The 25252-nt window shown below is 42.6% G+C and overlaps 1 long non-coding RNA gene across 1 annotated transcript; it reads left to right on the top strand.

The window, feature by feature from the left end:
- Positions 1-573: 573 nt before the first annotated feature.
- On the top strand, positions 574-19167 carry LOC108441795. The gene is made up of 3 exons (XR_001858977.2): positions 574-641; positions 757-827; positions 18689-19167. It is a non-coding gene; the product is annotated as an uncharacterized LOC108441795 (long non-coding RNA).
- The last annotated feature ends 6085 nt before the right edge of the window (positions 19168-25252 follow it).

Here is a 25252-nt window from a genome sequence, read left to right as displayed (position 1 = left end):
GACAGGTGTAGACTTGGGTTTAGGTTTTGTGTGCACCTGGGTAATGATGTGCATGATCTAGGTCACGTGGTGGTGGTGGCGGTAATGATTTGTAATATCACCTGCTCACTTGCTAGGTGAGAGTGAGTGGGTGATTGGGGAAGCCTACTTTTTGCTGACGATAAACGCTGTAAGTTACTGATGTGAACGTTGCCTATGAACCGCTTGCCTTTGGACTTTTATGCTGTTTGTTGATCGTAGGTGTCTGTGGACGCTGAAGTTTTTAATGCTTGGATACTTGATTTTGATACAGAATAAAGCAACGTTAACGGAAGCTTGGACTTACGTTTTGAACAGCTAGCGTGTCGGGCAATAGTTTCCCCTATTCAGCTAAAGATAAAAGGGGAGCACACCCAGGTGAGTTCACTTCCTGATTGGATAAACAAAGGGATGGTGGGGATTGTTTGTTGCTGTTGCCGGTGAAAGAACTCTGTTTGGTAAGTTTGTATATGGTTGCTAATTGTTAGCAGGATGCTGGTGGTGATAGCTTGAAGTCTGCAGAGTGTAATTTCAGATTATTTTTGATTATTTCTAGTGTATGTGTGTTAGCTGGGGTAGCCAACCAAGTGAGAACCAGAGAACTGCACTTAGCAGACTCAACGGTAGGTTGTTGATTTACTACTTTTTATGCTGGCTAATGGTGGTTGGGAAGCATGGCCTGTCTGGTAAGAATTTTTTAGCTATGGGTGAATTTATTGGGTGATCTTTTTGGCATAGGCTGGTGTGCTGGGATATCAACTGTGGCCTAATTGGTGCTGCTGGTCTACCGCTGTCTGCATAGGTATTAGGTATGTGGTCACGTTTGTTGCCTTTCATTCATGCTTGATCAGTGTGTGGTTTGGAGTGTTTTGTGTACATTCTAGCTGGATGATCATTCTAGCTGGATGATCATTCTAGTTCTACTAGCTATGGAGCAAACAATCGTAGTGGCGTCAATAGTGCCTGTTACCTGGGTAGGTCATTCAATGTGGAGATACCACTATGTGGTGGAACGTGGGGCGGTGTGTATGTGGTGCCATTGTTGCTATTCGTATTACTATTGATGATTTATTTGATGTGGGTGCATAGTGATATGTATTATATTGTTGGATATTATAAATTGAGCTGTCATCATAAGCACTTTACATATGTGTAGACTGTATGCTTAAAGCAACTTATTATCATCCTATACTTGTGATTTTATGATTTATATTGAATCTTATTTTAATGTGGGTTTTGGTCATTTTCTTTTAGAGTGGGATTGCAGCCATGGTGCTTGCGGGCCACTGTTTCTTCCCTCCACTGAGTTTTGTTTTTATTATTGTGTGCCTTGCAAATGGTATAAGTGCCACTTGAATCCATCTTTATACATTGTAGTCTTTGGTTTAGGATGTAGTATTGGGATTGAGGTTTTAGGTATTACAGTTGTCCATCCATCCATCCATCCATCCATCATCTTCCGCTTCTCTGGGGTTCGGGTCGCGGGGGCAGCATCCTGAGCAATGAAGCCCAGACCTCCCTTTCCCCAGCCACTTCCACTAGCTCCCTGGGAGGGATTCCGAGGCGCTCCCAGGCCAGCTGGGCGATATAGACACACCAGCGTGTCCTGGGTCTTCCCCGGGGTCTCCTCCCCAGTGGACTTGCCTGTGACACCTCCCAAGGGAGGCGTCCAGGAGGCATCCTAACAAGATGCCCGAACCACCTCAACTGGCTCCTCTCGACGTGAAGAAGCAGCGGCTCTACTCCGAGTCCCTCCCGGATGACTGAACTTCTCACCCTATCTCTAAGGGAGAGTCCAGCCACCCTGCGGAGGAAACTCATTTCGGCCGCTTGTATTCGCGATCTCGTTCTTTCGGTCATTACCCAAAGCTCATGACCATAGGTGAGGGTGAGAACGTAGATCGACCAGTAAATTGAGAGCCTTGCCTTATGGCTCAGCTCTTTCTTTACCACAACAGACCGGTAAAGAGCCCGCATCACTGCTGACCCTGCACCAATCCGCCTGTCAATCTCCCGCTCCCTTGTACCATCACTCGTGAACAAGACCCCGAGATACTTAAACTCCTACACTTGAGGCAAGAGCTCATCCCCGACCCAGAGAGGGCTCTCCACCCTTTTCCGTGTGAGAACCATGGCCTTGGATTTGGAGGTACTGATCCTCATCCCGGCCGCTTCACACTCGGCTGCAAACCGATCCAGTGAAAGCTGAAGTTCACGGCCTGATGTCCCCAATAGGACCACATCATCTGCAAACAGCAGCGATGTGACCCTGAGGTCACCAAACCGGACCCCCTCCATCCCCTGACTGTGCCTAGAAATTCTATCCATAAAAATTATGAATAGAATCGGTGACAAAGGGCAGCCCTGACGGAGTCCAACTCTCACTGGGAAAAAGTCTGACTTACTGCCGGCCATGCGAACCAAACTCCTGCTTTGTTTGTACAGGGCCTGAATGGCTCGTAGCAAAGAGCCATGTACCCCGTACTCCCGAAGCACCTCCCACAGAATATCCCAGGGAACACAGTCGAATGCCTTCTCCAAATCCACAAAGCACATGTGGACTGGTTGGGCAAACTCCCATGAACCCTCCAGAATCCTGGAGAGGGTAAAGAGTTGGTCCAGTGTTCCACGACCAGGGCGGAACCCGCACTGTTCCTCCTGGATCCGAGGTTTGACTATAAGCCGGACTCTCTTCTCCAGTACCCCTGCATAGACCTTACCAGGGAGGCTGAGGAGTGTGATTCCCCTGTAGTTGGATGTAGTGATTCCCCCTCCGTTCCCCCTTTTTAAAAAGAGGCACCACCACCCCAGTCTGCCAATCCAGTGGCACCACCCCCGATGTCCACGCAATGTTGAAAAGGCGTGTCAGCCAAGACAGCCCCCCAACATCCAGAGCCTTGAGGAACTCGGGACGGATCTCATACACCCCTGCAGCCCTGCCGCCAAGGAGCTTTTTAACTACCTTAGCGACTTCGGCCTCAGTAATGGACAAGCCTATTCCCGTGTCTCCAGACTCTGCCTCCTCACTGGAGAACGTGTTGGCCCAATGACGTCTTTAGTCGAAGTCAGCAGCACACCATCTCCACTATATACAGTGCTAGTGGCACACTGCTTTCCCCTTCTGAGTCGCCTGACGGTTTGCCAGAATCTTTTCCCCTCCCTCCCTCTCCTCCCTCTCCTCCCTCTCTCTGGTGCTGCTCTCTGCTACTCTGGTCTGCTCTCTGCTACTGTCTTGCTGCTGTTGCTGGTGGTGTGCTGATTGCTAGCTCTCTTTAATTTACTTCAATTTCTACATTTACCCCTGTTTTCTTCCTCTTTCACCCTTCATACTTACTAATCCACCTTTAGCCTGCCTCCACTTTGCTCTACCCACCTATTAATCCACTCTTAGCTCACTTTTACAGACTTCTTCCACAGGTTTGCTGGATTAGCTGTTTGCTGCTGCTGTTTGGTTTGTGTTAGTTTCTAATTTCAACTGAAACAAGGTGAGTGCTTTTTTGTCATGGCTACTGCTGGGTTTTTCTCTTGTTCAGAGTGTGGCATGTTTAGTTTAGACCCCTTCTCCACCGATAGTCATAATGATAGTGGTGTTTGTTCAAAGTGCAAGCTAGTTAACTGCCTGGTAGAGAAGGTGGACAAGTTAGAGCTGCGTATCCGGGGTTTAATAAGGGATAGACAGCAAGGGTCACTGTTAGCAGCCCCGGGTACACCAGGGAGAGCTAGTACCCCCTCGACTCCGGCCTTAGAGCCCCCACAGCAGGGCGAATGGGTAACGTCTCGGCGGCATAGTCGAAAGGCTAAGGCTAATGCTACTGCAAAGGCCACAGCCAGCCCACCTGTACACCATGCTCCCCCAGTTCACGTGTCAAACAGGTTTGCCCCGCTCAGTGAAGCACCCGCTGAGGAGCCTGTTAAAGGTACTCTGGTGATAGGAGATTCTATCGTCCGGCACGTGAAATTAGCTACTCCTTTAGGGGCACCAGCGGCTAGAGTTATCTGCTTACCGGGAGCCAGAGCACCGGACATTAGTGGCAACCTTAGGCTGTTAGCAAATAGGAGATATTCGAGGGTAGTTATTCATGTAGGGGCCAATGATATTCGTCTGCGGCAGTCTGAAGTAACTAAGGCTAATATTAAAGAGGTGGTTAAACAGGCCCAGACGCTGTCCGAAGAGGTAATCTGTTCTGGCCCCATCCCAATGAGGCGTGGCGATGAAGCTTACAGCAGGCTTTCTTCGCTGAACCGCTGGATGTCCAAGTGGTGTACGGACAATCATGTGGGCTTTATAGACAACTGGCTAATGTTTGAGGGCAAGCCTGGTCTTTTAGGTAGGGATGGTGTCCACCCCACGCGGGATGGTGCTGCCTTACTTTCGTGCAGCATAGCACATAGTCTCTTAGTTAGTCGGCAGAGTAGCAGTAGCCTTAGAAGCTGCTGACAAACCGGAGCCGGGACCAGGCCGCAGACAGAGAGGCTTAACCGACCGTCTGTGAGCTGCAAAGAGACGTTACCTAGATACCAATGTATTCAGACTGTGTCTGTCCCCCGAGTCAAACATAAATGTCAAAAAACTCAAACAGTAAATCTAAATAACCTAACGTATATTAAACAATCATATCCAGACTGTAGCACTAGCACTTCAAAACTAAAGATTGGTTTACTTAACATAAGATCTCTAAATTCAAAAGCAGTAATAGTGAATGAAATCATAACTGATCAGAAATTTGATGTGTTGTGCCTCACTGAAACCTGGATTAGACCCGATGAATATTTAGCATTAAACGAAGCCACCCCTGCAGGCTATAATTATATACACAACCCCAGATCGTCCGGTAGAGGAGGCGGGGTCTGCATAATTTTTAGAAATTCCCTAGCTGTCAATCAGAAACACTATGATAATTTCACTTCTTTTGAGCTTCTTTACATCAATATAATTAATCCAATTACAAAACAGAATGCATTTTCTTTAATTAATATTTACAGACCACCAGGACCCTATGTAGAATTTTTAAAAGAATTTAGTGATTTCGCTGCAGATTTAGCAGTTTGTAGTGATAAAGTAATTATAGTAGGAGACTTCAACATTCATTTTGAAAAAGTTGATGACTCATTAAAAAAGGCTTTTGCATCAATTCTAGACTCAGTTGGTATTGCTCAAAATGTAACAGGACCTACGCATTACTGTAATCATACTCTGGATCTGGTTTTGACCCTGGGTGTTAGCATAGATAACCTAGATATTCTTTCTCAAACCTCAGTAATCTCAGATCATTATCTTATTTCTTTTAAACTTCATCTTAGTCATAATATACGTACATCCCCCAGCTACTCTATGAAACGTTCAATAACGCCCTTTACCGCTCAACAATTTACTGATAACCTTCCTGATTTATCAACCATAGTGTACTCTCCAGGTAACCCAGCAGAACTAGACAAACTAACTGATTGTTTAGAAAATACCTTCCGGTCTACTTTAGATGGTGTAGCACCACTTAAACACAAAAAAGAGAGACAGAAAAAACTTGCGCTGTGGTATAACGACCAAACTCGTACTTTAAAGCAATTAGTACGAAATTTTGAGCGAAAATGGCGATCAACCAAACTGGAAGTATTCCACTCTGCTTGGAAAGACAGTATTGTTGAATATAGAAGAGAAATTAATAAAGCCCGCTCAGAGTATCTGGCCTCTCAGATCGAGATTAATAAAAACAACCCTAGAGTTCTCTTTAGTGTTATTTCTAAACTGACTAAAAATCAGGCAGGTACTGATCCTCAGATTCCAGCAATCCACACTAGCAATGCTTTTATGGACTATTTTGATAATAAAATCGAAAATATTCGGGACAAAGTTCAACAGATAAATAGCACATCTTGTCTGTCATCTGGTGTGGCTGATATAGAACAAAATCCAGCTACCGAAGTCAGGTTGGAAGTTTTTAACCCACTACATCATTTAGAACTGGAGAAAATTATCTCCTCATCAAACTGCACAACCTGTACACTTGATGCAGTTCCCACAAAACTATTAAAACAGGTATTACCAGACATAATTAAACCACTATTAACAATAGTAAACTCATCATTAAACCTGGGGTATGTTCCCAAAGCCTTTAAACTAGCAGTAATTAAACCTTTGATCAAGAAACCAAATCTTGATCCTAGTGTACTATCTAACTATAGACCTATTTCAAATTTACCATTTATTTCTAAGATTTTAGAAAAGGCCGTGGCCCAACAACTTGGCTCTTATCTGCAAAGAAACCAGATCTATGAAAAATTCCAATCTGGATTTAGGCCTCATCATAGCACTGAGACAGCTCTAGTTAAGATAACAAATGATCTGCTTCTTGCCGCTGACCAAGGCTGCGTTTCTTTACTGGTACTTCTTGATCTGAGCGCAGCTTTTGATACAATAGATCATAATATCCTCCTAGAAAGATTAGAGAAAATGGTCGGTATAACTGGAACTGCCTTATCGTGGTTCAAATCATACTTGACCGATCGTTTTCAGTTTGTGAGGGTAAATAATATACCCTCCAATTATACAAAGGTTAGATATGGAGTTCCACAAGGCTCTATCTTAGGACCGTTATTATTTACGTTATACATGCTCCCCCTGGGCAAAGTTATTAGAAAACATAATGTTAATTTTCATTGTTATGCAGACGACACGCAGCTCTTCATATCAGCCAAACCTGATGACAAACAGAGAATAAAGAAAATGGAGGATTGCGTAAAAGATGTGAAATCATGGATGTCACACAACTTTCTTCTATTAAATAGTGATAAAACAGAAGTTCTTCTATTAGGCCCTAAAGCTGCTAGAAATAAATTATCACACCTAATGTTGAATCTGGCCGACTTCTCAGTCACACCTGGTTCAACAGCTAAAAATCTTGGCGTTATCATAGATTCAGATCTAGCATTTGATAAACACATATCTAATGTTACTAAAACAGCTTTTCTACATCTCCGTAACATCGCCAAGCTAAGAAATGCTTTATCCTTACATGACGCAGAAAAATTAGTACATGCCTTCATTACGTCAAGGCTAGACTACTGTAATGCGCTACTGTCAGGATGTTCTAGCAGTAACTTAAATAAACTTCAGCTAGTTCAAAATGCTGCAGCCAGGGTCCTTACTAAAACTAGAAAATTTGACCATATTAGTCCAGTCCTATCAGCTCTTCACTGGCTTCCAGTCAAATTCCGCATAGACTATAAAATTCTCCTGTTAACGTATAAAGCCCTACATGGGCTCGCTCCTGAGTATCTGAGAGACCTTATCTCCTATTATGAACCACCACGATTACTTAGATCACAGGGTGCTGGCTTCCTAGTAGTTCCCAAAATTCAGAGAAGCTCTGCAGGAGGAAGAGCTTTCTCTTATAAAGCGCCCCAACTCTGGAATAATCTCCCCGATAATGTTCGGGACTCAGACACAGTCTCAATCTTTAAGTCTAGACTAAAAACTTACTTGTTTAGTTTAGCTTTTGGTAGTTAATGTTAATTCCCTTTAGATAAGGCTGCAGATCCAGGGGTTCATGGACATAGTGAATTGTGGGTAAACTGAGATGCTGGTGCTGCTGTCACTCACTACATGCAGTCACTCAGGTTTGTGGACGGTGGAGTGGGTGAATGCCAGTGTCTCAGGGAGCCTCCGTGTCTATGTTACCTTCTGGCTCTCTCCCTTTAGTTAGGCTGTCATATTCAGACCTGCCGGAGTCATTAGTCACACTCTGATAATTTTTTACATTTTCTGTTCTTCATAAATACAGTCTAAACTAATTCCTAAATCTTTCCTTCCTCCGAGTTACTGACTGTCCACCGGTCCGGCCCAATACTGATGGATGTCCCACCCTCAAGTCCCCCTGTCCCCCTGATTGACCAGACTGATGGAAGTTTCTGGAACGCAGCTTCTCCACTACAGATCACATCCAAATCTATATGAACTCTAATTGTTTCCACTGTTGATTATACACACCTGAATATATTAGAACTGCGTGGATGTAAAATTGACTTTTCAATGTTTAACTTATAAGTTGTCTGACCAGTGGTAGGATGGTCCCCCCTTTAGATGTGAGTCTTGGTCCTCCCGAGGTTTCTTCCTCCTCCAGCTCTGAGGGAGTTTTTCCTTGCCTCAGCGCTCACGGGGGTTCTGTATATTCTGTATATTATGTTCAGTGTTTTGTCTGATTCTCTGTGCTGTGATTCCCATTTTTGTAAAGCTGCTTTGTGACAACATCAGTTGTAAAAAGCGCTATATAAATAAATTTGATTTGATTTGATTTGATCTTTTCGGAGCCGACTTAAAGTCACTTTCCAAGGCCTCACCGAACTCTTCCCACACCCGGGTTTTTGCCTTGGCAACGACTGAAGCCGCAGATCGCTTGGCCTGTCGATACCTGTCAGCTGCCTCTGGTGTCCTACAGGCCAACCATGTCCGGTAGGACTCCTTCTTCAGCTTGACGGTATCTCTCACCTGGGGTGTCCACCACCGGGTTTGAGGATTACCACCCCGACAGGCACCAACTACCTTGCGACCACAGCTACAGTCAGCCGCTTCAACAATGGAGGAGCGGAACATGGCCCATTCTGAGTCAATGTCCCCCACCTCCCCCGATATCTGGTCAAAGTTCTGACGGAGGTGTGAGTTGAAGATCAATCTGACAGGTTCTTCTGCCAGACGTTCCCAGCAAACCCTCACTATACGTTTGGGTTTGCCTGGTCTGACTGGCATCTTCCCCCACCACCTGATCCAACTCACAACCAGGTGGTGATCAGTGGACAGCTCAGCTCCTCTCTTTACCCGAGTGTCCAGTACACATGGCCGCAAGTCCGCTGACACGACTACAAAGTCAATCATTGAACTGCGGCCTAGGGTGTCCTGGTGCCATGTGCACTTATGGACATCCTTGTGTTCAAACATGGTGTTTGTTATGGACAAACTGTGGTTTGCACAGAAGTCCAAAAAATGAACACCACTCGGGTTCAGATCATAGAGGCCATTCCTCCCAATCACACCCCTCCAGGTCTTACTGTCATTGCCCACGTGAGCATTAAAGTCCCCCAGTAGGACAATAGAGTCTCCAGGAGGAGCACTTTCAAGCACCCTTGCCAAGGACTCTAAAAAGGCTGGGTACTCTGAACTGCTGTTCGGTGCATAAGCCCGTTCCCCAACCTGAAGGCGTAGGGAAGCTACCCTTTCGTCCACCGGGGAAAACCCCAACATACAGGCGCCGAGTCGAGGGGCTATGAGAAAGCCCACACCTGCCCGCCGCCTCTCACCATGGGCAACTCCAGAAAAGAATAAAGTCCAGCCCCTCTCAAGGAGATTGGACCCAGAGCCCAAGCTGTGTGTTGAGGTGAGCCCGACTATATCTAGCCGGTATCTCTCAACTTCGCGCACCAACTCAGGCTCCTTCCCCGCCAGTGAGGTAACGTTCCAAGTTCCAAAAGCCAGTTTCAGCAACCGAGGATCAGAACGCCAAGGCCCACACCTTTGGACACTGCCCGATCCACAATGCACCGCACCCCTACTACTGGGACTCATGTAGCTCCTTCGGGCTGGGCCCGGCCGGGCACCATGAGTGAATGCCCGGCCACCAGACGCTCGCTGGCGAGCCCCTCCCCCAGGCCTGGCTCCAGGGTGGGGCCCCGGTAACCCTGATCCGGGCAGGGTACACAAGTCCTGCTTTGTTGTCCTCATAGGGGTGGTTATGGATCACACTTTGTCTGGCCTGTCACCTAGGACCAGTTTTCCAGTTTGGTTTTGTATGGCCATTGGTCGTTGATTGGGGGTACTTTTGGGCGAAGAGCACCGTGGGCTTGGGCACCTCCTTGGCCACATTTGTTTATTTGGGGCCTGTGCTATGCTAGTCCTGGTAATTAGCCTGAATCCCACACAGTTATCAATAGTAACTACAATCTTTAAGACTCTTTGTTCTTAATGCTTTTTTTTTATAATTGTAAAATAAAATATGTACTGCAACTTTATATTCTGATTGATGCAGGTGTATTCTTGGCTGGCTCTAGACGCTCTTTTGGTCGAGTGGCCTGTGGGAGGGGTCCCCTTCCCCATAATATAGGGGTGGCGTAGTCAAAGCTCTATTTCGTTTAGGTGTCTGCATAAGTACAAGGTGGGGTGCTTTTATTGTATTGATATTGCACCCAGTACCAGTGTTGGTAGTATGGCCACAAAACTGACATGGTGGTGGTGTGTTAGTGTGTGTTGTGCTGGTCTGAGTGGATCAGACACAGCAGTGCTGCTGGAGTTTTTAAATACCTTCGTGCCACTGCTGGACTGAGAATAGTCCACCAACCAAAAATATCCAGCCAACAGTGTCCTGTGGGCAGTGTCCTGTGCCCACTGATGAAGGACTAGAGGATGACCAACACAGACTGTACAGCAGCAGATGAGCTATCGCCTCTGACTTTACATCTACAAGGTGGACTGACAAGGTAGGAGTGTCTAATAGACTGGACAGTGAGTGGACACAAGTGTTTAAAAACTCCAGCAGCACTGTTGTGTCTGATCCACTCGTACCAACACAGCACACACTAACGCACCACCACATCAGTGTTACTGCAGTGCTGAGAATGATCAACCACCCAAGTAGTACCTGCTCTGTGAGTTTCTACAACCCCAATTCCAACGAAGTTGGGACGTTTTATAAAACATACATAAAAACACAATACTATGATTTGCAAATCCTTTTCAACCTATATTCAATTGAATACACTATAAAGACAAGATATTTAATGTTCAAACATTCATGTTTTGCAAATATTCATTCATTTTGAATTTGATGCCTGCAACACGTTCCAAAGAAGTTGGGACAGGGGCATGTTTACTAATGTTACATCACCTTTCCTTTTAACACTCAATAAGCATTTGGGAACTGAGGACACTAATTGTTGAAGCTTTATAGGTGGAATTCTTTCCCATTCTTGCTTGATGTACAGTTTCAATTGATCAACAGTCCGGGGTCTCCATTGTCGTATTTTGCGCTTCAAAATGCGCCACACATTTTCAGTGGGAGACAGGTCTGGACTGCAGGCAGGCCAGTCTAGTACCTGCAGTCTTTTACTATGAAGCCACGCTGTTGTAACATGTGCAGAATGTGGCTTGGCATTGTCTCGCTGAAATAAGTAGGGACATCCCTGAAAAAGACGTTGCTTGGATAGCAGCATATGTTGCTCCAAAACCTATATGTACCTTTCAGAATTAATGGTGCCTTCACAGATGTGCAAGTTACCCATGCCATGGGCACGATCACACCCCCATACCATCAGATGCTGGCTTTTGAACTTTGCGCTGGTAACAATCCGGACAGCCCTTTTCCTCTTTGGCCCAGAGGACACGACATCCATGACTTCCAAAAAAATCTGAAATGTGGACTCATCAGACCACAGGACACTTTTCAACTTTGCATCAGTCCATCTCCGATAAGCTCAGGCCGTTGGAGGCTCCAAGGCCATGGTTTGAGAGACACAAACCTTCTATTTCGTGGTCTGAGCATACCATTACACAATGGTCTGAATATTGTTTAATGAACTGTGACACCCCCAAGCTAGCTGTTCATTCTACTACCATAGAAAACCCCGATTCTTGTTCCAATTTTAACATTCCTCAAAAAGAATTCAACAAAAAGAATGCTATTAAACTCCCTCCGCATCGACATTATGACTGTGCTATTGAGCTAAAAGAAGAGACAGTACTTCCTGGGTGATGTGTTTATCCTCTGACGCAAGCTGAACAAAAAGCTCTTTATGTTTGTATCCAGGAGGCGCTGGATCAAGGGTTTATTAGGCCTTCCACTTCTCCTATGGCCTGCAGTTTCTTCTTCATTAAAAAGGATTGTGGTCTATGCCCTTTGTATAGATTATTCAGATTCAGATTCCTTTATTGATCCCAGGGGGAAATTGCAGTTGTTACAGTTGCAGCCATTTATGTGAAAATAAACACTTTATTAAGTGTTTAACACAATAATTTAAGACAATATAGAGAATTTACAGTATGTACACAAGATTTAAGTACTTAAAAATATAGTAAGGTGGCGGTGATTGTGATAGTAATATGAAACATCAGGTATAAAGCAGTTACAATTATTTAAATTAATTTAGTGTCCCTCTGAGTTATTGCACACACAATTGTTATTATTGCACATATGAACAGTTTCGTATTGAGTTTTGTGAATCACACACTGAGTTAGAGTTTGATGGCCACAGGTAAGGGCTTTAAATCAGATCTCCAAAGCCTACCCATATCCTTTCCCTCTTGTGCCAGTAGCTTTGGAACAGCTTCAGGGGGCTAAGTATTTCACCAAGCTGGATTTTCGTAGCACATATAATTTGATTCAAATCAGAAAGGGGGATGAGTGGAAAACAGCCTTTCTGACCACTAGGGGGTACTATGAGTACCTTGTTATGTCTTTCAGGCTCTCAATCACCCCCTCTGTTTCAGGCTTTTATCAATGACGTATTCAGACATGCTAGGACACTGTCATTGCTTACTTGGATGACATTTTCGTATATTCTCCTACTTTCGAGATCCATGGAAGAGATGTTAGAACTGTGCTTATGAGACTATTGGAGAACAATCTTTATCTCAAGGGTGAGAAATGTGAATTTCACCAGCAATCCATTTCATTTTTGGGATGTGATCAGTCCTCAAGGAATTATAATGGATGATCATAAAGTTGAGGCAGTGTTAAACTGGGACCAACCTATCACGCTTAAGGAATTACAAAGATTTCTGGGCTTTGCAAACTGTTACCGTCGCTTCATAAGAAATTTCAGTACTGTGGCTGCCCCTCTCACTTCTCTCCTGAAAGGGAATCCTAAGAAAGTAACATGGATGCATGAGGCCGAAGAGGCATTTCATAGTTTGAAGAAGGCATTCACTACGGCTCCTATACAACATTCCGACCTCAATCAACTGTTTGTGGTGGAGGTTGATGATGCTTCAGAGACTGGGGTAGGTGCAGTTCTGTCCCAGTTTAGCAGATCTCTGCCTAAATTACATCCTGTGGCATTCTTCTCCCACAGGTAATCAGGGTGGCTGTAAAGTTGGCTTTGGAAGAATGGCGACCCTGGTTAGAGGGAGCTAATCACCCCTTCCTTGTCCTGACAGACCACAAGAATTTAGAATATCTCCAAAATGCACGTCGCTTGACTGAACGTCAAGCCAGGTGGTCATTGTTCTTTTTCAGGTTTGACATTAACATTACATATAGACCAGGATCACGCAACACAAAAGCTGATGCTTTATCACATAGATTTCAGGAAGAGGTGCATCATAGCCCCAAAGACATTCCTGAACACATTTTGCCACCAGAAGTGAAATCTCATCAATTTGTTGGCAGATAGATGAAGATATTGAAAGAATACTGCCTCATATCCAGGTGCCTAATCATTGTCCTGCCGATAAGCTGTACGTTCCAGACCAATTTGGAACTTCTTTGATCACCTGGGCTCATTCATCACTCACCTCCGGTCACCCAGGTGAAACACGTACACTTCAACTGCTCAGTAATAGGTATTGGTAGGAATCAATGGCTCAAGACATGCACTGCTTTATAACTTCTTGTTCTACATGTGCTCAATGCAAGACACCAAAGACATTACCAGCCGGTAGATTATTGGCATTGCCTATTTCCAGTTATCCATGGTCACACATAGCAGTGGATTTTGTAACAGACTTATAAGTGTCACAAGGCTTTAGTACAATTCTCACCATAGTAGACAGATTTTCATGGAGAGTATGTTTTGTCCCTTTTCTAGCCCTTCCCAGTGCTTTTCAGACAGCTGAGACATTATTCCACCAAGTCTTCTGGATTTTTGGTATACCAGAAGACATTCTGGTCTCAGATTGCACAAATGTCTTCACACACTTCACACATGCACAAATATTTTTACAAAATACTACAGAATGGGTACCTTGGAGCCAGCCAAAATGGATTCATGAATTAATAACAAGAAAATTATTAAAATGAAATGATTTTAAAAATATATATAGAACACTTTTCGTCATGCTGGTGGCAGCTCAAAGTACTTTACAGACAGGTGATAATGTTTTACAGTAACAGACAAGACAATAACAGATCAAGTTAAAAAAATACTAAAGAGACTTTTAATTTAGTGACAAACTTTTTTTTATACATGTGAACTCAACTGTCTAATAGAAGGTCGAACTATGTCCCACAGCTTAGAAGCATAATAACTGAAAGATGCCTTTCCATGTTTAATAAATAGAACATAAACAGACAGACATCCTGTGAGGTACACAGGCTCTGGGTATTTAGAGCCTTAAAAACAAGGCTACCAGTACTGTCGTATTAAAACGCGACTGATGTGAGCTTTTTTCTGTGGTAAAGTCTCTGTTGCATTTTGTACAAGTTGTAGAAGATGTTGTAAAGAGGCCTTTAGGGACTGGTTGGCCCGAAGGACTCCCAATTCAGCAGATAGGTACTGACAGGCTAAAAAAGTGGCAGCTGCAATGGTGGCAGAAGCAAAATCCAGGGCATGGGAGGAGTTTGGTGAGGCCATGGAAAAAGAAACTCTGACTTCAAATAAGGATATTGTCGGTCGGTGGCACTTTGAGGAACTTCTTAATCCGGGAGACGTGCCTCCCTCATGGGAGTCAGGGCTGGAGGCCTCTGGTGGGTTAAGCTCCATTTCACTGGTGGAGGTCACTGAGGTACTTGGTAAGCTCCTCAGTGGCAAGGCACCGGGGGTGGATGAGATTCATCCAGAGATGCTTAAGGCTCTGGATATTGTGGGGCTGTCATGGCTAACACGCCTGTGCAATATTGCATGGACCTCGGGAACAGTACCCTTGGACTGGCAGGCTGGGGTGGTGGTCCCTATTTTTTAAAAAGGGGGACCGGAGGGTGTGTGCCAACTATTGGGGTATCACACTGCTCCGCCTCCCTGGAAAAGTCTATGCAAAGGTGCTGGAAAGGAGACTCTAACCGATAGTTGAACCTCATATTGAGGAGGAATAACGCAAATTCCGTCCTTGCCGTGGAACAATAGACCAGCTTTCCACCCTCTCACAGATTGTTGAGGGGGCATGGGAGTTTGCCAACCCAGTCTACATGTGTTTTGTGGACTTGGAGAAGGCTTATGACCGTGTTCCTTGAGATATCTTGTGGGAGGTCCTCCGGGAGTATGGGATGCCGGGGCTACTACTCTGGGCCATCCAATCTCTGTACTCCCGGAGTGAGAGCTGTGTCCGTATACTCGGCATTAAGTCAGACTCTTTCAGTGTTAGCGTTGGACTCTGCCAGGGTTGTGCCCTGTCTCCACTCTTGTTCATGATATTCACGGACAGAGTGTCAGGGCATAGCCGGGGTCAGGAGGGCATTATGGGTGGAGGCCAGAGGGTGGTGTCTCTGTTTGCAAATGATGTTGTTCTTTTGGCTGAATCACATGGATGCCTCCAGTGCTCACTGGAGCGGTTTGCAGCTGAGTGTGAAGCAGTTGGTATGCAGAGCAGCACCTCCAAGTCTGAGTCCATGGTCTTAGCCCGGAAAAGGAAAAGGGCATGCCCCCTCCAGGTAAGGGGAATGGACCTTCCCCAGATGGAGAAGTTTAAGTATCTTGGGGTCTTGTTCACGAGTGATGGGAAGAGGTATCATGAGATCAGCCGCAGGCTGGGACAGGTGGCAGCAGTAATGCCGTCACTGTACCAGACTGTAGTGGTGAAGGGTATTATGCGTAGTGTTTTTTGTGCATTCTTATTCCACACTCCATCCCATGACTGCACCATTGCCGCTACCGGACCCAGCTGCTGATCCATTCCGTGATTTCATCTCTCCCTATCTGCTTAAAGAGGCCCAAGATGGCTGAGACACCAAGAGACTTCCTCATTGTTCACTTCACTATTGTGTATATTTCGCTTTTATTGCCTGTCTTACTTGTTACTGACCCTGCTTGTTTCAACTCAACTATGATTTGGCCTGACCCATGTACCTGTATTTATATATATATATATATGTTCAATGTGAACCGGCTGTAGGGAGTGGCTGCCATTTTGTTTGGGAACAGGTTTTGTCTGTCTGTTTGGTTAGTAAGGGAGGTAGGTTGACCACTGTCTTTTGTTTCTTTTTGTTTGGCTGTAGGGAAGGTTGTTTTGTGTTGTTTTGGCCTGGCCCATTCCTGAGGTTGTTGCCGGTATGTAAATCTACTGTTTTTGTTAGTCACATAATGCAGTCTTGGTCTTAATAGTTGCATTTGCTGTTTCATTCCCTATTCACATCACCAATTATCACACTTTTCATATTGTTACTGCCTGACCTAGACTGGGTCGTAACAAGGGGGAGCTGAGTTAAAAGGCGAAGCTCTCTGTTTACCGGTCGATCTACATCCCAACCCTCACCTATGGGTCATGAGCTGTGGGTAATGACCGAAAGAACAAGATTGCAAATACAAACGGCGGAAATTAACTTTCTTTGTCGGGTGGCGGGCTACACGCTATGTGATAGAGTGAGGAGCTCAGTCCTCTGGGAGGAGCTCAGAGTAGAGCCGCTACTCCTCTGCATTGAGAGGAGCCAGCCGAGATGGTTCGGGCATGTGATCCAGATGCCCCCTGGACGCCTCCCGGTGGGGGGTGTTACAGGTACAGCCTACCAGGACAAGACCCTGGGGTCGTTCTAGGACCTGCTGGAGGGATTATATCTCCAACTTGGCCTGGGAGTGGCTTGGGGTCCCCGGAAATGAGCTGGAGGAAGTTGCGTGGGACAGGGTCATCTGGGATTCTCTGCTCTCTCAACTGCTACTGCTATCTGGACTAGCGGTCAACGATGATGATGATGATGATGTTGTAAGATACTTCTCTCTAGTGAGAAATATTTGACATACAGCTGGTAAGCTTGTCTAGAGTCCTGATCATTAGAAGCAATCAAAATATATAACTGTGTCTTCAGCATGGTTTAAATTATATATTAAATTTATATTATGCTTTATCTGGAGATAACATGTACAAACAGAAGAGTAAGGGCCCTAAAACTGAACATTTTGAGAATTTGACAGGAAAACCAACTGCCAGTGGTGGACAAAGTACACAAACCATGTACTTGAGTTAAAGTAGAGATACCCAAGGTAAAATATTACTCCAGTAAAAGTAGAAGTTCCTCCCTTTAGACCACCACTTGAGTAAAATTACTAAAGTATTTACCTTCAAATGTACTTGAGTATCAAAAGTAAAAGTACTAAAATCGTAATTATGGCTCTAATGTCCTGTTATCATTTTTATAACAAGACTCTCTGCATGAACTCATTTTAAACCAGTCTTTTAATAGAACATCATTGATTAGTGATGCTGATGTCTATTAAAATGATCATAAGCACAAAACACTGAAGGCAAACAGTTTCCATCAGGTAGAACCGAGTGGCTCTGAAATCACTTTTTACTGACAAGCACAGTTTCAGTTTAAGATTCAATAAAAAAAGTTCAATAAAAAACTGGCTTTAAACTCAGGATCACAAATGAGTTTCCTTTACTATATTGATCTGTAGGTCTCTGTTCATAAAAATAAACCAGCCCAAACTAATTTACTATAAAATGAAATGGTGTTTGTATAAATTCAGAACAAAGACGCGTCAGTTACGACTGCATATGTGTACATATTTCTATGTTGTGCTCTATTTACACAAAGTTAGGTTAGTTCATCATTTATGTTGAATAGACTCTCCCAAAATTTTATGGTGCTGCGCTGACGTTGAACCATGGGCTGCACTGGGTCAGTATGACCAACAGGTCAAAACAAGCTCTAAATAAAGTGACTGCTGTGCCCTAATTGGTGCTCTTGCTTTGTGCTTCTTTCGTTTTGACATGTCACATTTTTAAAAACACAGAAACCAAAAGGAACAACTGATTTCACAAAATGTAGTGGAGGAAAAGGTCAAATATTAGACTTTAAAATGTAGTAGAGTGAAAGTAAAAAGTTAATGTTTTTTTTATCACATTCTTTACATATTAAAATAGAAGCAACAATATTAAGAAATCAGTCATAAAGGAGCAGAATAGAGTAAAGGCATGAACAGCTCCCTTTTGAAGGCACTAAAGGGTTAATAAAGCTCCCTTCCCCTTCTGTATTAAGTCAGTGCTGCTTTTTGCCTCCCTAAGCTCTGATTTATTACCACTCCTGACCAGGCTGGACAGAATAGTTTTCATTTTTGTTAAATGGCACTGCCTTTAAATGAAAGTATTGATTTTAGGTGAACTTAGTGAGAATTTAATTTGTATTGGGAGAATAAAATTAGGTGATTGTGATGGTGCTGTAACCCCCCACCACACACATGCTTACATACACCCTGGACTACCTCACACATTTTATTAATTTTAGGGTGCTTTTCCACTGCGCAGTCAAAAGAAGAACTGAATTAAACCAGGGCCATCAGAACAAGCTGTGGTTCTAGCTTGAGTTATTTTTCTACCTGCTTAAGAACAGCTGGAACCATCATAATATCTGTGATTAATTATTTAATTGTCTTTTTTGCCATTTTATGTGTACAAGTGCACTTTTCTGTCTAGAGTTATGCAAAATCATGTACAATTGTATGCAGATATTTGGGCAGCCCTGGTGAAATGGCACATTGTACACATTTTAATGCACAAAATTATTTATATTGTGAATTTAACATATTGCTTTGCTTGCTTTAGGTGTGAAGTACATAGTGTGCATTTTCAAATGCAGCACAAACTGGGTGATGGTTATCTGACGTAAACCAGGATAGCACTCACAATGCATTCATAAAGTCTTCAGATCCTGTCACTTTTTCACATTTTATGTGAGGCCTTGTGCTAAAAGGGTAAAGGGTAGACAGGTGACCAAGAATCCAATGGCCACTCCAGCCAAGCTCCAAAGGTCCTGAGTGCAGATTGAAGAAACTTCCAGAAGGTTGGCCATCACTGCAGCATTCTACCAGTCTGGGCTCACCCTCACGAAAACCAGGAAATCTTTTTACAAGGCTGCCTTTGCTTCACAAATCCTGTCTGGAACAGTCAACATGTCAGACACAGGAGTGCTAACAGAGCATTTCAGACAGAAGGTGAAGAGAAATGTAGAGTACGAGAAAAGTGTGTTTTTGAACATTGAAGCATGTAAATTTAATCTAATTCTAATAAACCCCTTAGTATAAGATGACGGTGTGCTTTTGGTATTGCTGCATGCTTTTGCTTTGTTATGCAGCTTGAGGAAAGTGTATGGAGTGTGTGATGTGTAAAAGCTGTGTAGGTGGAGGGAGGATCACTCTGCTGTAAGTTATATTGTAATAAATGCTATTATATGTAGGAATAATAATAATAATCATAGTTATTGTACCTTTTCTTCATCACCTTTTTTTCTGTGTCATAGAGTCCATGTTTCTCCTCTATCAGGTTCTCTGTGCTCATTCATCACTTTTCTCATTCGTCATTACTTTTTACTGATATTACAGGAAATTGTAAAGTGGGTGCTGTCTTGGGTTTAACATTGGGGGGATAGAATTTTTTTTTTTTTTTAACTGCTGATGTTTGCATTTGAAAGACGGACAAAAATTGTTAATAATCAATAGGATTTTGTAGGGATATAGCCATAGGTTGGCCTAGGTAAATAGGTAGGAACATAGTTGTTTGATTGGGTAGGCCTGTGATCAATCTGGGTAGGTACTACAAAAGCTAAAATGGACTGTGTCAAAACGTCCGAGCAAATATGTACTTCAGTGCATCAAGTTATGAAAGGTATGATAATGACTGCCTTCCAGCGCATAGCATGCTTGGAGGATCTATTTAAGAAGTTGGCCTGCTCACTTTGTCCACAGGCCTACCCAAAAATGTTTTTCTGCCTAAGACAATAGAGTTTTATTTCCGTCATACATTTTAGTAATCAAGGTCATTTCATGCATATGCAGGGTGAAGGCTAGCCTGAGACATGTGAAGATCACCACCTAATGTTTTTCGAAAGTGCTGCAAATGTAACATAAGCATTATACAGCTCAACAGGCTTGGAGAAGAATGCTAACTGCCAAATTTGTTACATCAGCTGGCAATGCACTGCACATTGTGATGGGGAAAAAAGGGCGATCCTAGAAAGAGCAAGACCAATTATGCTCTCTTGAACTTTTGGCAACCGATGGACAACACCAGGGAAAAGGGTCAATGCCACTCATGATTCTGAAGCATAGCTATTCTTAAACATTTTTTTTTCTTAAAAATGTATGTTGCTTTAAGTTTTGTGTTTGTGTTTTGCAGGCTTAATTTTCCCCACATTAAAGCTGTTAGAAAAGTCAAAGTTTTTTTTATGATTACTAGTCCAAATTCTACCTTGTAGGGCTTTTTGGTATCAAAGGGCCCACCTTGACAATAAAATAGAGCCAGGAGGTAGTACAGACATGAGGGCCATCGGAGATGTCAGCGACCCTTCGGCCTACCATCAACAAATCTGAGTGAGTGCTTGAGAGTGGCAGGATGACAGCACCAATATCTCAGATTACATTAATATTCTATACCCATGAAATGCCAGATCTACACCTTTTATACATCAGCAAAAAGAACTAACAAAGGTTTCACTGAACAAGTTTTAGCCTAGAACTAAAATTGAGACTGGGTCCGAGTCCTGAACATTGACTATGTTTTGGTATTCCAAATGATATGTTTAGGTCTAAAAACTCACAATGTAAAAAACTCAATATTAAAATGGTGGTAACACAACTAAATGTTCCTGGGTTCCTGAAAAGGGTACTATGATGGAAACATGCCTTAAAGTTCCAGGTTCCCCTTGTGGAAACATGTTCCTGTAAAAGTTCCTTTGGTGGTAATTTGTCCAAAGGTTCCTGGGTTCCTGAAAAAATCCTGGTCCTTGCAAAGACACAAAGATGAGCAAAGCTGCATCAAGTCGAAGTGGGTCTACTCTGAAGAATCTAAAACAGAGAACAGTTTGGATTTATTTAACAGTTTTGTTTTTTTTTTAAAGTTGTTATGTATTTGCTGTTATTGTAAAATGTGAGAAAGAGTAAAGAATAAGGAAAACCATGAATAGAAAATTATTTGGATGAAACTATGTGTGAGTGAAAGAGCAATATGATTAATGGCATTACTGATTCTCATAGAAATGAGTCCAAAGGCTATGAAGTTGGATGGTTGTGAGCGTGTGAATGGGAACAGGTCCAAAAACCTGTCACAGTCCAAACTGAAGATAATTTCCTGAGTTTATTGTGACCTTTGAGAAGAACCTGATGGTGCAGCAGCTTCTTCAGAGTAAAGCTTGTGCATAGGGTTGGGATAGTGTAGTGGTTAACACCTCTGCCTTCTACACTGTAGACTGGGGTTCAATCCCCACCTGGGCAAACACCCTACACTATACCAGTAAGAGTCCTTGGGCAAGACTCCTAACACCGCCTTGGCCTACCTGTGTAAAATGATCAAATTTGCAGGGCAGATAGACAGACATAGTGGCTAACAGTTGCATTCAATTCAAAAACATTATGTTTAAAAATGCATTTACTGAAAATCAAATGTATGTAAAAGTCGCTGTAAGACATGCTTTATCAAGCTATGTGGAGTGTAGTTCATGTTCTTACCAGTGTGTGCTGTTTACCTGGCCTCTTTAGCTGCCATGGGTGCCTGCATGGGCATGGTAACCTCGTCTGAGGAAAGGGCTGGAGGACTGCGCCGAGATAGGGGGGATAGCAAAATAAATATTTATTTTCTGATTTAAACATAACATAAAAAGCATAAAAAATTAAATATGCCAAAATGTTGCACAGGCCACATTAAAAAAGACCCATCCTCCTCTGGTCAAACTACCTACAAATGATTATACTACTAATATTAATAGCAGTAGTTTTAGTAGTGGTAACAGCTAGGAGTCTATGAAAACATCAGTGTAGGGCAGTTGGTCCAAGGTAGGGGGTGGTAGCTGGGACAGTCAGTCATCCTTCAGTGTCCAGCCGGACATGTGGAGGGTTGTATACTCGGAAAAAAGGTGGGGAGAGGGAATTAGTTTTATTATGTCTGTTGTATGTAAAACAGGGAATGTGAACATTTCCAGAGTGTGGCTAACAACTCCGGCAGATCTGACTATGACAGCTTAAAAGGAGAGAACTCTGAAACACTTTGGCATCCCTCCGCTCCACCGTCCACAAACCTGAGTGACCGTGTGCGAGCAGCGGGACGACAGCACCAGCGTCTCAATTTCCCTGTGTCCATGGACCCCTGGATCTGCTGCCTTTATCTAAGGGGGAACGTTACCTACCAAAAGCTAAACTGAACAAGTGAGTTTTCAGACTAGTCTTAAAGATTGAGACTGTGTCTGAGTCCCGAACATTTTCTGGAAGATCATTCCAGAGTTTGGGGGCTTTATAAGAAAAAGCTCTTCCCCCAGCTGCAGCCTTATGAATTCTAGGAACTATTAATAAGCCAGCACTCTGAGTATCTGAGTAACACACTGTGATCTGAGTAGTCGTGATGGCACGAAATGGGAAATAAGGTCTTGCAGGTACTCAGGAGCAAGGCCATGTAGGGCTTTATATGTCAATAAGAGAATTTTATAATCAATACGGAATTTAACAGGCAGCCAATGAAGTGATGATAGCACTGGACTGATATGATCAAATTTTCTAGTTTTAGTGAGGACCCTGGCTGCGGTGTTCTGGACTAGCTGAAGTTTGCTTAGATTCCTGTTTTTCTGGTTACAGGGCCAGTTCTCTAACCTCCAGCCCACGAATGCCCCTAAACATTAATCCCTTAAAATCCCAGGCTTATTACATACTGAGGCTCATTGTTCCGTGACAACAGGAACTTCAATGAAAATTGACTGAGCTATTATTAAGTTATAGAAATATGTAATAAAACCCTGGCCTTCAGTGGCTAATTCATCATTCTCTGCACATCTAAAATTTCTTTGTTTTTATTTACACCTTCCTAGTGACTAGTTAATTATTTGGAACATGTGATGTTCAACAGGATTGGCATTAGAATTAGTTTGATTTCAAACATTTGAACAGTAATGTATAAGCACTTATTTTGCTTTGTGTAGTGCTGAAAGCATTTTTATGAACTTTTTAAGCATGACAGCCTGCATTTAAGCATTTACAATTTTGTGCAGTAATAGTATTATAGGTCAAATCTTACATTTCACCATATTTACGAATATTTAGAAAGAACACCCACATTTAAGTATTAATATTTCATGCTGTATCCATCTCACATTCCAGTACACAGTCCAGTACATAACTGATCCACATGAAAAACACATTCAGTAAAACTCAATGACACTTAAGCTTATATGGAGACTCTATACTAAAGTCATATAAGTCTAACCCTAACCCTGGTCAAATCACATGCTTTATTGATTTTTTTAAATGAAAATAAATACGCAACCTCTACAGAGAACACACTTCTGCATATATTAATGCAGAATCACTGGTTATTTACTGAATTCAACATATTTGGTAAAAAAATAATAAACACAAATTGGCACATTTTCTAGTTTATAATTCCTTTTTTCAATATGTCAATACAAATCGTGCACTAGAAAAAAAAATTGCATTTGACTAGCATATTTTGTCATATAGATAATTAATTCAGTTATTAGTCTCTACATCTCTAAATATACATAAACACTTTCTTTGTTAAATGTGTATAATACACTTCCCTGCCCAAATGCATTAAAAAGGCTGTATGTTTATTATTAACTGTGACTGCCTGTTTAAATGCCCATTATTAGTCTTTCTTACAAGAGAATTTCTAATGTTTTTAAGCTTAATAATTTTATAATTAGTATTTTTTCCTGAATGAAAAATTTTCATGTAGGTTTCAAGCATGAATGTTTCACCATGTTTGAATGTGTGACACATACAAAATACATATTGTTTAAAATTTGTAATTCACTCTAAGTGTAATTATTTTGAAAAACTTTTGGAAACAGTATCTAGAAAAGAATGTATTTTTGGGTGTAGCTTGTGTAGATCAGTTGAGTGTGGGTGAGAACGGTGGTGGAAAAGTGTTGACCTCTCATTCTCACTCAAGACAAACAGGGAATTCCGGGAAAGCTGTAGGATACTAGCTTTCTGAAGAGTCTTCAAGACAAGTTTTTTGCACTTAAAAGATACCAGGGACCAAGTTACACCCAGCCTGCCCGTTTAATGTTCCCTGTTCTTTAATTTTTTTTCAATAAATTACATGGACTTCTTCTTCTGTTCATCTGTTCAAAAAAATAGCCAGTAAAATGTGTTGCAGATTAAGTGTTTTGGCCTTTTTTCATGTTTTATTTATTTATTTTTTTGTAGTCTATATAGGACACGCACACATACATAAAGAGCATTCCTGGCTGTGTCTCTCCTCAGCAGAAGCGATTTTTTTGGGGGGGATAAAATTTGAATAAGCAGTAAACCTGCCTGCCTGTGTAATTTACTGCTTTATTGAAGAGGCCCTCTTTCTGCATCTGAGGAGCGTTGTGTAGCTAAGTGTTGCAAACAATGGCCAAGAATGATACGGTGTGAAAAACAGAACAATGCAAGTGAGAAAAATCCTTTCAAAACAAAAAAACGTGTTGGCATAATTATTTTCTACAGCAATGTTTCAAGGGCGTTAGAAAAAAAACCCCAAAAAAACGAGAAGCTCAACCATGTGTAAGAGGGGGGTAAGTGTGATTAAGAGTGTATGTGTAGGGGGGCAGAGGGTGTTTCTCTAGCAAGTAATAGTTTCTAGAAATAATCTTAAAGCGTATTGCTGTGAAACTGGAGAATGTTAGCGGGCCCACTAACAGTGACTACAGACAATGCACAATGTTTACACACACACACATATGCACAAAGTCAGTGTTCAGATGTCAAATCTGTCCCCAGCCAGGATGGAGCAGTAGCATTGTGTGTGTGTGTGTGTGTGTGCATGTGCATGTGCATGTGTGCACTTGTGTGGGTTTATATTTCTGCAGCAAAAGCACAAATATGGGATATCATATGTAAACTGTAAATCATAACATATACTGTCAGTTATTAGCAGTATTGTTCATACATATTCAGAAATTTTCATTTTATTTTTTAGACATTATTAATGATTTATTAATGTATTGATTATATGTATGATCTGAAAATTTTAAGTCAGTCTGTTTACTTTTGGTAATCCATGCATACATAGAATAAAGGCTCAGACTGATTTTGGCGAGCTGCAGTTGGGTTTCAGTAGAATGTTGTCAGGCTACAGTCAGTTTTGGACAGGACTTTGTTGGGCGACAGTCAGGTTGGA

The sequence above is a fragment of the Pygocentrus nattereri genome, chromosome 19 (assembly GCF_015220715.1).
Source record: "Pygocentrus nattereri isolate fPygNat1 chromosome 19, fPygNat1.pri, whole genome shotgun sequence".
Taxonomy (NCBI): Eukaryota; Metazoa; Chordata; class Actinopteri; order Characiformes; family Serrasalmidae; genus Pygocentrus; species Pygocentrus nattereri.
This window is presented reverse-complemented; position numbering and strand designations above follow the sequence as displayed.